Below are 8,033 nucleotides of genomic sequence, written 5' to 3'. Positions count from 1 at the left end.
TTTTTTTGTATGTATAGATCTGCAGATTTATTAAATACTTTCATGACTCTTTATTAAGTATAAATCATATAGATTTACGTATGTTAATAATTTCGTTTCATAAATGAATCGTTATTAAAAACTTGTAAAATAAATCTATAACTTTATCTTATCAAAAAGAATGATAATAATATAAAATATATAAAACTTGCATACGGTGGTAAATTTAATTTGAATAAAATGTTAAATGTATTAACATAAATTAATTGACGAATGACCTCGATCATTGGTATTCTTCAATACCAAAATGGCGTTGAAAATTTAACATCAATCTCTTTCTCTCTCTTTCTCTTCCGTATATCATAAGTATATGCATATACATGCATGTATATATGTATACATATTACACATAATTTAAGATATTAAAACGTTAGAGTGTAAGCATAGGTCACAAAAGTCGCACGCAGACTGTTGCAAAAGATCAACGAACGATCGTACGATCGTGATCCATATAAGGTGTCGCTATTATTAGAGTATAAGCGATCTCGTTTGCGAACTTTACGATCGACAATGTTGCTCGAAGCACGTTCACAAAGATCTTAGATATTCGGTTTATAAAACTTTATTATATCCCTTTTTTGTTTTCAACAATTTTCGTTACATAAAATGCATTTATTTATGTACAGAATGAGATCAAAAGTTTTGCAAAGTCAAAAAAAAGATCAGCTGCTCCATTTCGTGACTAATTAGTTTTACGATCATTTTCTCTTTTTATTTATTTATTTTTTTTCTTGTAGACCGGTAAAATTACTAATAAAAATCTAGCTCGCTGAAAGCTTGCTTGTGCGTTTGAAATAAATGTCTACAAAAATAAATAAATAAATAAATAAATAAATAAAAGAATATAATATAATATAATAAGTAAATAAAAATAAATAAATATATATAGATAAAATAAATAAATATATGCGAGTATATGAATAATAAACAAAACAAAAAAAATATCTCGGAAAAATAGTAATCTTGATTTGTAAAAATAGCTTGAAACTTTTGTACTATCCTGTATCTACGTATTATAAATTTATCCATATCCGTATATGTACGTATAGACGGTTATAATAGTGTACGAGACGATGAACTGCAAATTTCACGCATGGAAGGAGTCGAGCTCCACCTTCGTCATCCTTCTGAGAGCTCGGAAATGGTCGAAGTTGAAGTTTTCTCGTAGGAGGAAACCCGTTAGAGTGTTTCAATGAGGTTGCCGTCTGAACGATCATCGCCTACGTTTATCTCTCGTTTTATTTTCCTTATATTATCTCTATCTCTTTATCTCCCCCTCTCTTGCCACCCCCTTCTCTTTCACCGCACCTCTTTCTGTCTATTTGTCTATTTTCTTTTTCTTTTGTACGGTCTATTCGATCTATTCAATGTCTTTCTCTCTCTCTCTCTCTCTCTCTCTTTCTTTCCGTCTATTTGTCCTATCTTTCGTTTGTCTATCATTTTTTCTATCCTTTTCTATCTCTATTTTATCAGCCTTCTACTATCTCTTTCTATCCATTCGTTTCCTTCTCTCTTACTCTCTCTCTCTCTCTCTGTGTTTCTCTTCCTTTCTTTTCATTTACAAAAAATGACCAAAAGTTCTTAGTTGCTAATAAAGATCGAAGTTACTAAACGATTTTAAAAGACGAATAAAAATTTGTTCAAACTTTTGAAAGTCGATTAAAAGTCGACAAAAATCGGGACCACTAAGGAAAAAATCGTTGTTATATATTTTTACAGTTTTACGTGTTACTCTTGTCGTTTGACGATTCGAAGAACAAATTGATGTTGAAAGTCGCGGAAAGGAGTAATTGATTTTTTTTTTTTATAATCATCTGGAAACCTTTCGATCTATCTAGGAAGTATTTAGTACGCCTAGAGGAAATATCGGACATTGGAATTTTTCTGTTTAAGGAATTTTTGCGTTTGAGCATATTTTCTTGTTTTCTTGCGTTTAGGGAATTTTTACGTTTAAAGGATTGTTGTATCCGAGAAATTTATTTTTGGTCGTGTGATTTCTCTCTCTCTCTCTCTTTCTCTCTCTCTCTCTCTCTTTTTTTTTTCTTCCTGATCGATTTACTTAAGTATCTCTTTTCTCTTTTTGTCTATACTTTTCTATTTTTTTTTCTCTCGTTTTGTTTATCTTTCTCTCTCTCTCTCTCTCTCTTTCCTTCTCTTATTTCTTTTCTTTCTATCTATCTCTTTTTTTTCTATTCGTTACTATAATCATATTTTTGTATTTATACGATCGTTTTATCTTTCCACTTGTATAACCGTACAATTATGTATAACCGATAAATGTCTTCTCGTTTATGATGGTCTGCCTGTTCTTTCCGTTTTTCTTTTCTTTTTTATTAATTTAATTCTCTCATTTTAATAAAAAAGAATTCGTCTTTCAAAAGATAAATATCTATTAAACGTGATTTATTTCATTCGCGTCCGACCTATTAATCATCTTGACGAGCAGTTCAACAAAAAGCTATGTTCTTTCGAGATAGCAAATAACTTCGAGAGATACAGACATAGTAATATAAGGTTCGTAGAGTTTTGTTACGCAAGTAAAATTCTAACAATAAGCGTGTGGTTGGTTTTATGTTTGGAGAACATTTATGCGAAATAAATTAGTGACTATTAATATTTAGATAGTTTTAATTATTCATAATAATATAGTTTTAATTATACATAATAATTTTAGATATCTTTTTACAACAACAACAACAACAATAATAATCACTTTTGCCTTTCTTTTTTCTCCTTATATATATTGAGTTATATGAATGTATACATTTTTATATTTAAATACAAACATTCTTTTTTTTCAACGATTCATCATACATCACTATAATAACCTATATAAAGTATCTAGAAAATAAAATATTCAACAAAATGAAAAAAATGAAGAATATAAAAAATATAAAAAGAGAAACGTTTGTGTATTAGACGTAAAAAAAAAAAAAAAAAAAAAAAAAAGAGAGAAAAAGTATAGACTCGATTTCTATCAATAGAAATTGTAATACTGACACAAAGACCTTTAGACGATTCAAAGTCTAAGTCTTAATGAATTAACTTATTTATCATTTAAAAGATGAGATTATCTTTCGAATGGACACATCTTATCGATCGATCTTTCAACTCGAAGTTAGATCAATCTGTCACCATATGTATTTCTCTTTCTCTAGACCAATAACCGTTTCTCTTGAGAACCGTTATCGGCAGGTTCTAACGAACCATTGAGATATCGAGTTACATATACCGATGCCAGACGCCATCTTGGTACCTTCCTTCGATATTATTATATCTATTTAATTTCGTTCCGCCATAACGAGTTATGATTTTACAAACGTTCATAGCCTACAGCTTCTTTTCTCTCTCTTTCTTTTTTTCTTTTTCTATTTTATTTATGTTTTCAATACTATATATATATATGTGTGTGTATGTGTGTGTGTGTGTGCGCGTCTATGTATCTTTTTCATTGGTCGCTTAGAGTTACTCCGATTCGCTCCACTTCCTCCATTCTTCGGCCTACATCGTGACTTCGAATAGAATTAATCGTTTGTTATTCGCTCGAGTAACAACACGGATTTATACTAACACGGATGTTCTTCCCGATGTCTATCTTTAGTTCTTTTTATTTCTTTTTTTATCTTCTTTTTTTATCTTTCTTTTCTTATATATATATATATATATATATATGTATGGCAACGTTTTCCGGTTGGTAATTCATATCGATTAGTTCTGTAAGGAAGCCATTTTCTATGGTTTTCGATTTTTTAGTTAGTTAGTCACGTAAGATGGTAGTAATCATGATAGTAATTCGTAGTATTCATCATTTGTTTTACAATTGAATTGTTCTGCTAATTTAATTAATTAATTGAAAATAGAGAGAGAGAGAGAGAGAGAGAGAGAGAGAGAGAGAGAGAGAGAGAGAAAGAGTAATCAAGTAACGAATTAAATAACAATTAATTTAGTTTTATTAAAATTTATACTAGTAATTTTAATATTATTATTTTATTGTTATTCATTTTTTTTTAAAATTGATCATTGTTAAAACTAAATTGGAAATTTCAATGTTGTTATCAATATTAATTATATTTGATTACAATAATAATAATAATAATAATAAATTAATATATTTATTTTTAATTCTAATCATTCTAGTTAATCCTTCTAATCTCCTATCTGTCATATTTCTAATCCACTTAACTTACATAAATTTATATTAATTACAACGACTAAGTAAAAAAATATTTCTTAACAGTTGAATCCAGTTCTAAAAGGTCTTAAAGATCCGCTTAAATAATTATTATAATGTTCTATAATTATAAAAAATAATTTCTAATCTTTCCTCGTATATAAATATACGCGTGTGTAAAAAATGAAGTTGACATTGGCCATTAAAAAAATTTCAAGGGCAAGATATCTGTATTAAATATAATTTAAAAAGGATGTCAACTCAAGAACTCAAGAAACTCATTCTTTGTATGCCTATACACACACACATACACAAAATGGGCGTTACTATGATTGTCTCACACGTGTCGATGACTTAGCTTGGTCACTATTAACATCTCATTGAACGTTGACACGTTTTTATAATCAGTCACGATCGTTCTACAGACGATCTTACTTTTAATGCAAGACGCATCGTATTTTAAAGATAGATAGAGGGAAAGAGAGAGAGAAAAAGAAGGGAGAGGTTGAATAAAAAAAAAATAAAAAAAAAATCACTTGGTCGATACTGCAACGCATAATAATAAGTTAGCACGTTAGAGAGATAACAGTACCCAGAGTATTCCATGCATCATCATCATCATCATCATTATCACTATTATTATCATTAACATCATTGTCATTGTCATTGTCGTATGAGACACTCGTAACCCATATCAACAAGCTGTCATTTTGCGAATCTTGTTTCTATTGTTATCATTATTATTAATAGGTATTTAATTTTCTTGACCGTTAGAATTCATTAGAGATTTATGTGAATTATGATTTAATGTTCTTTAATATCACAATTGATTTTAAATTAATAATTATCGGATAATACGTATATATGTATTTTACACTTAGGTATGTATATACTTATAAATGATCAAAGTACAAGATGAGCCAAAAGTTTCTTCTCTACTGTTAGTTTCATTAGATAGTATCTATTTATTAGATAATTATGTATTTAATATGTTTTAACATCTATCGATTTTAAATCAATAACTATAAGGATTATTAAAATATAGGTGATCAAAATATAAAGTGCATCAGCTGGTATTGAAAATAATAAATTATTCTTTTCGACAAAATTTTCTGATCAATTCATTTCTTTTGAATTGTAAAACTTTTCGGATCGACCTCAATTTTTCTCATTTTCATTTTTTTTTTTTTCTTTTTTTTTTTTTTCATAATCTCTACTTTGTTGAGAAATTTTTAATAATTATTATCAAGGTGTTAATGATCTTATTTTCTTATGATTTAATTTTCTTTGTAATAAATTTTTATGAAAAATCTGTTAATAATCATTTCTCCCATTAATTTCATAATTATAGGATTATTATCGTGGTATTAGTATATTCGATCTTCTCTCTCTCTCTTTTTTTTTCTTTTCTTTACAATAAATTTTTAATAACAATACTGCAATGTGTTTCTGTCTAATAGTTATGATTAGATTTTTATTAAAAATGATGATTCTTTTTGATAAATACTTTTTTCATGCTACAATATATCTATTTCTTTTAAATCGATAAGATTAGTATTATAATCTTGTATCTTTCTTTTTTGATTTTTTTCATTTCTATAATAAATTAAAAAAAAATTATTACTTATTTCTTGGATTAAATTAAAAATGATCGTTTATAAAGAACGTGTTTGAATATAATCGTAGTATATACATAAACATATGTACATATAAGTCAGGTTTTTTCTTTTTAAGGACACACGTGTGCCAAGCGTATTTTCTAAAATGAAATTTGTCAGGGGACTCGTAAACGAAAGTGGAGCAACAACATTGCGTTATTCAAGGACGATGAGAAGATAGTCAATCTTGTGTCCTCTATCGAAACACGAATAAATTTCTAGGTCAAATATTATATAACATATAAAGAGGATATCGGAGTATTCATTATAATCGATTTATGAATTTATATATGATTTTTATATAATTCATGCAATTATTATATTTTATTTATATCAACTGGAAAATCGAGATTTTATTTCTATCCTAATTTATATATTACAATTATTAACTTATAATTTCTTTTTATCGATATAAATCACATATTTTATATATATATATATATATATATATATATACCCATACACACATATACATATAATATTTTAATTGCATTCTGACAATTTATTTATTATTATATACATATATAAATATAGGGTTTTCTAATTGTTTTATTCTTTTCTTTATATTTTGTATTTCATAATTTATGATTAGATTACACGCGAAATATTTTTTTAATTATTTCGTCGATGTAAAAACAGAATCATGATGATGATAATGATATCGATGACGATGATGATGATGATGAAGATGACGATAAGGATAATGTTATGGAGGAAAGAAAAAGCTGATTCAACAATTATCTTCTATCTCGGTCTGTTAATTAAAGCATGTATATGGCAAATGCAAGAACGATCATTGAATTATTTTGTGTGCCTCATTTCCATCTCTTTGCCATTTCCCTCAAACATTTAAATTTTTTATTTTCTTTTTATTTCATTAAGTTAATCCTTTTATCGAAATAAACTCATTTTCGAACGATTTGGATACAATTGTGTGCAAGCAATATATATATATATATATATATATATATATATATATATATAAAACGAAACATAAAATAATAAATAAATTTAATTTTGTCGAGATATTGAAATTACTGAATTTTATATATATATATATATTAAAAGTAAATAATAATATATCGTTTATCATATAAACTGTAAAATCTCAAATCAATTTTAATTTCAATTAAATCGCTATTTTAATCTAAATCAATCGATCGTAATACAATTCAAAATTTGTAATATTGCATATTTTAGATATATCATTAATATTGAAATCTTTTGAAAATTACTTTTTAGTGTTAAAAATTTGTAATCAATTTCAAATTCTTTTTAACTTATTCAGAAAAATAACGAAATTAGTAGTGAAAGTAATGAAATCACTTTACATACATACACGTATACATATAGCAAAAACACACGAACGTATACACATATCTAAATACTCTTACCGTATAATTACAATTAACAAAATTTACGTATATACACTTAAATTTAAACGATTTGCATAATCTAATCATACCGGTTTAATTAATGAAAATTATTAAAAGAATTGAGAAGAAAGAGATAGACAAAAAGAGATAGAAAAAAGAGAAAGAGAGAGAGAGAGAGAGAGAGAGAGAGAGGAACAAAAATATCGCGGAAGTAAATTCGATAAGACGAAAAAATCATTACTACGATGTAATGATACAGAAGGAAAGATTCCTTACACAACCAGCAATAGCATTAGCAATAGCATTAGCAATAGCAATAGCAATAGTAACAGCAACAGTAACAGTAACAGTAACAGCACACAACTTCGATCGTGGATTACGACACACGACAATGCCAGCGTGCAATTTCACTCTCGTCCGAATGAATAAAAAAGAGAAAGAAAGATAGACATAGACATAGATAGATAGATGGATGGATAGATAGATAGATAGATAGATAGACAGATAAATAGATAGAGATAGATAGATCACAATTGCGCCATTTCGTCGCACCGGACGAGAGATTCGGGCGGACCTAGAAAGCGTCTACGAAATGCTAATTCTTTCTAGCTTAGTTTAGCTTAGGTTAGTCTTAGCTTGGCTATCGTGCGCTTGGCCAACCAACCTAACGCTGACGAGAAAAAGAAATTCGCGAATGAAAAAGAAGAGAAAGAAAAAAATATATATATATATATAATAGCAGTGGTGAACGTGTCTAGAACGTGTCCAAAGAAAAAACAACTTCGTGTA

At 27.5% G+C, this 8,033-nt stretch overlaps 1 protein-coding gene across 2 annotated transcripts in view; it reads left to right on the top strand.

Annotated features, from left to right (window-relative positions):
- LOC122629764 (intracellular protein transport protein USO1) overlaps positions 1–8,033 on the top strand; it is an 82,041-nt gene that overhangs the window by 42,245 nt on the left and 31,763 nt on the right. The gene's annotated exons all lie outside the window — the stretch shown is intronic.

The sequence above is a fragment of the Vespula pensylvanica genome, chromosome 6 (assembly GCF_014466175.1).
Source record: "Vespula pensylvanica isolate Volc-1 chromosome 6, ASM1446617v1, whole genome shotgun sequence".
In the NCBI taxonomy this organism is placed as follows: Eukaryota; Metazoa; Arthropoda; class Insecta; order Hymenoptera; family Vespidae; genus Vespula; species Vespula pensylvanica.
The sequence above is the reverse complement of the archived record's forward strand: the minus strand, read 5'-3'. Positions and strand labels throughout refer to the sequence as shown.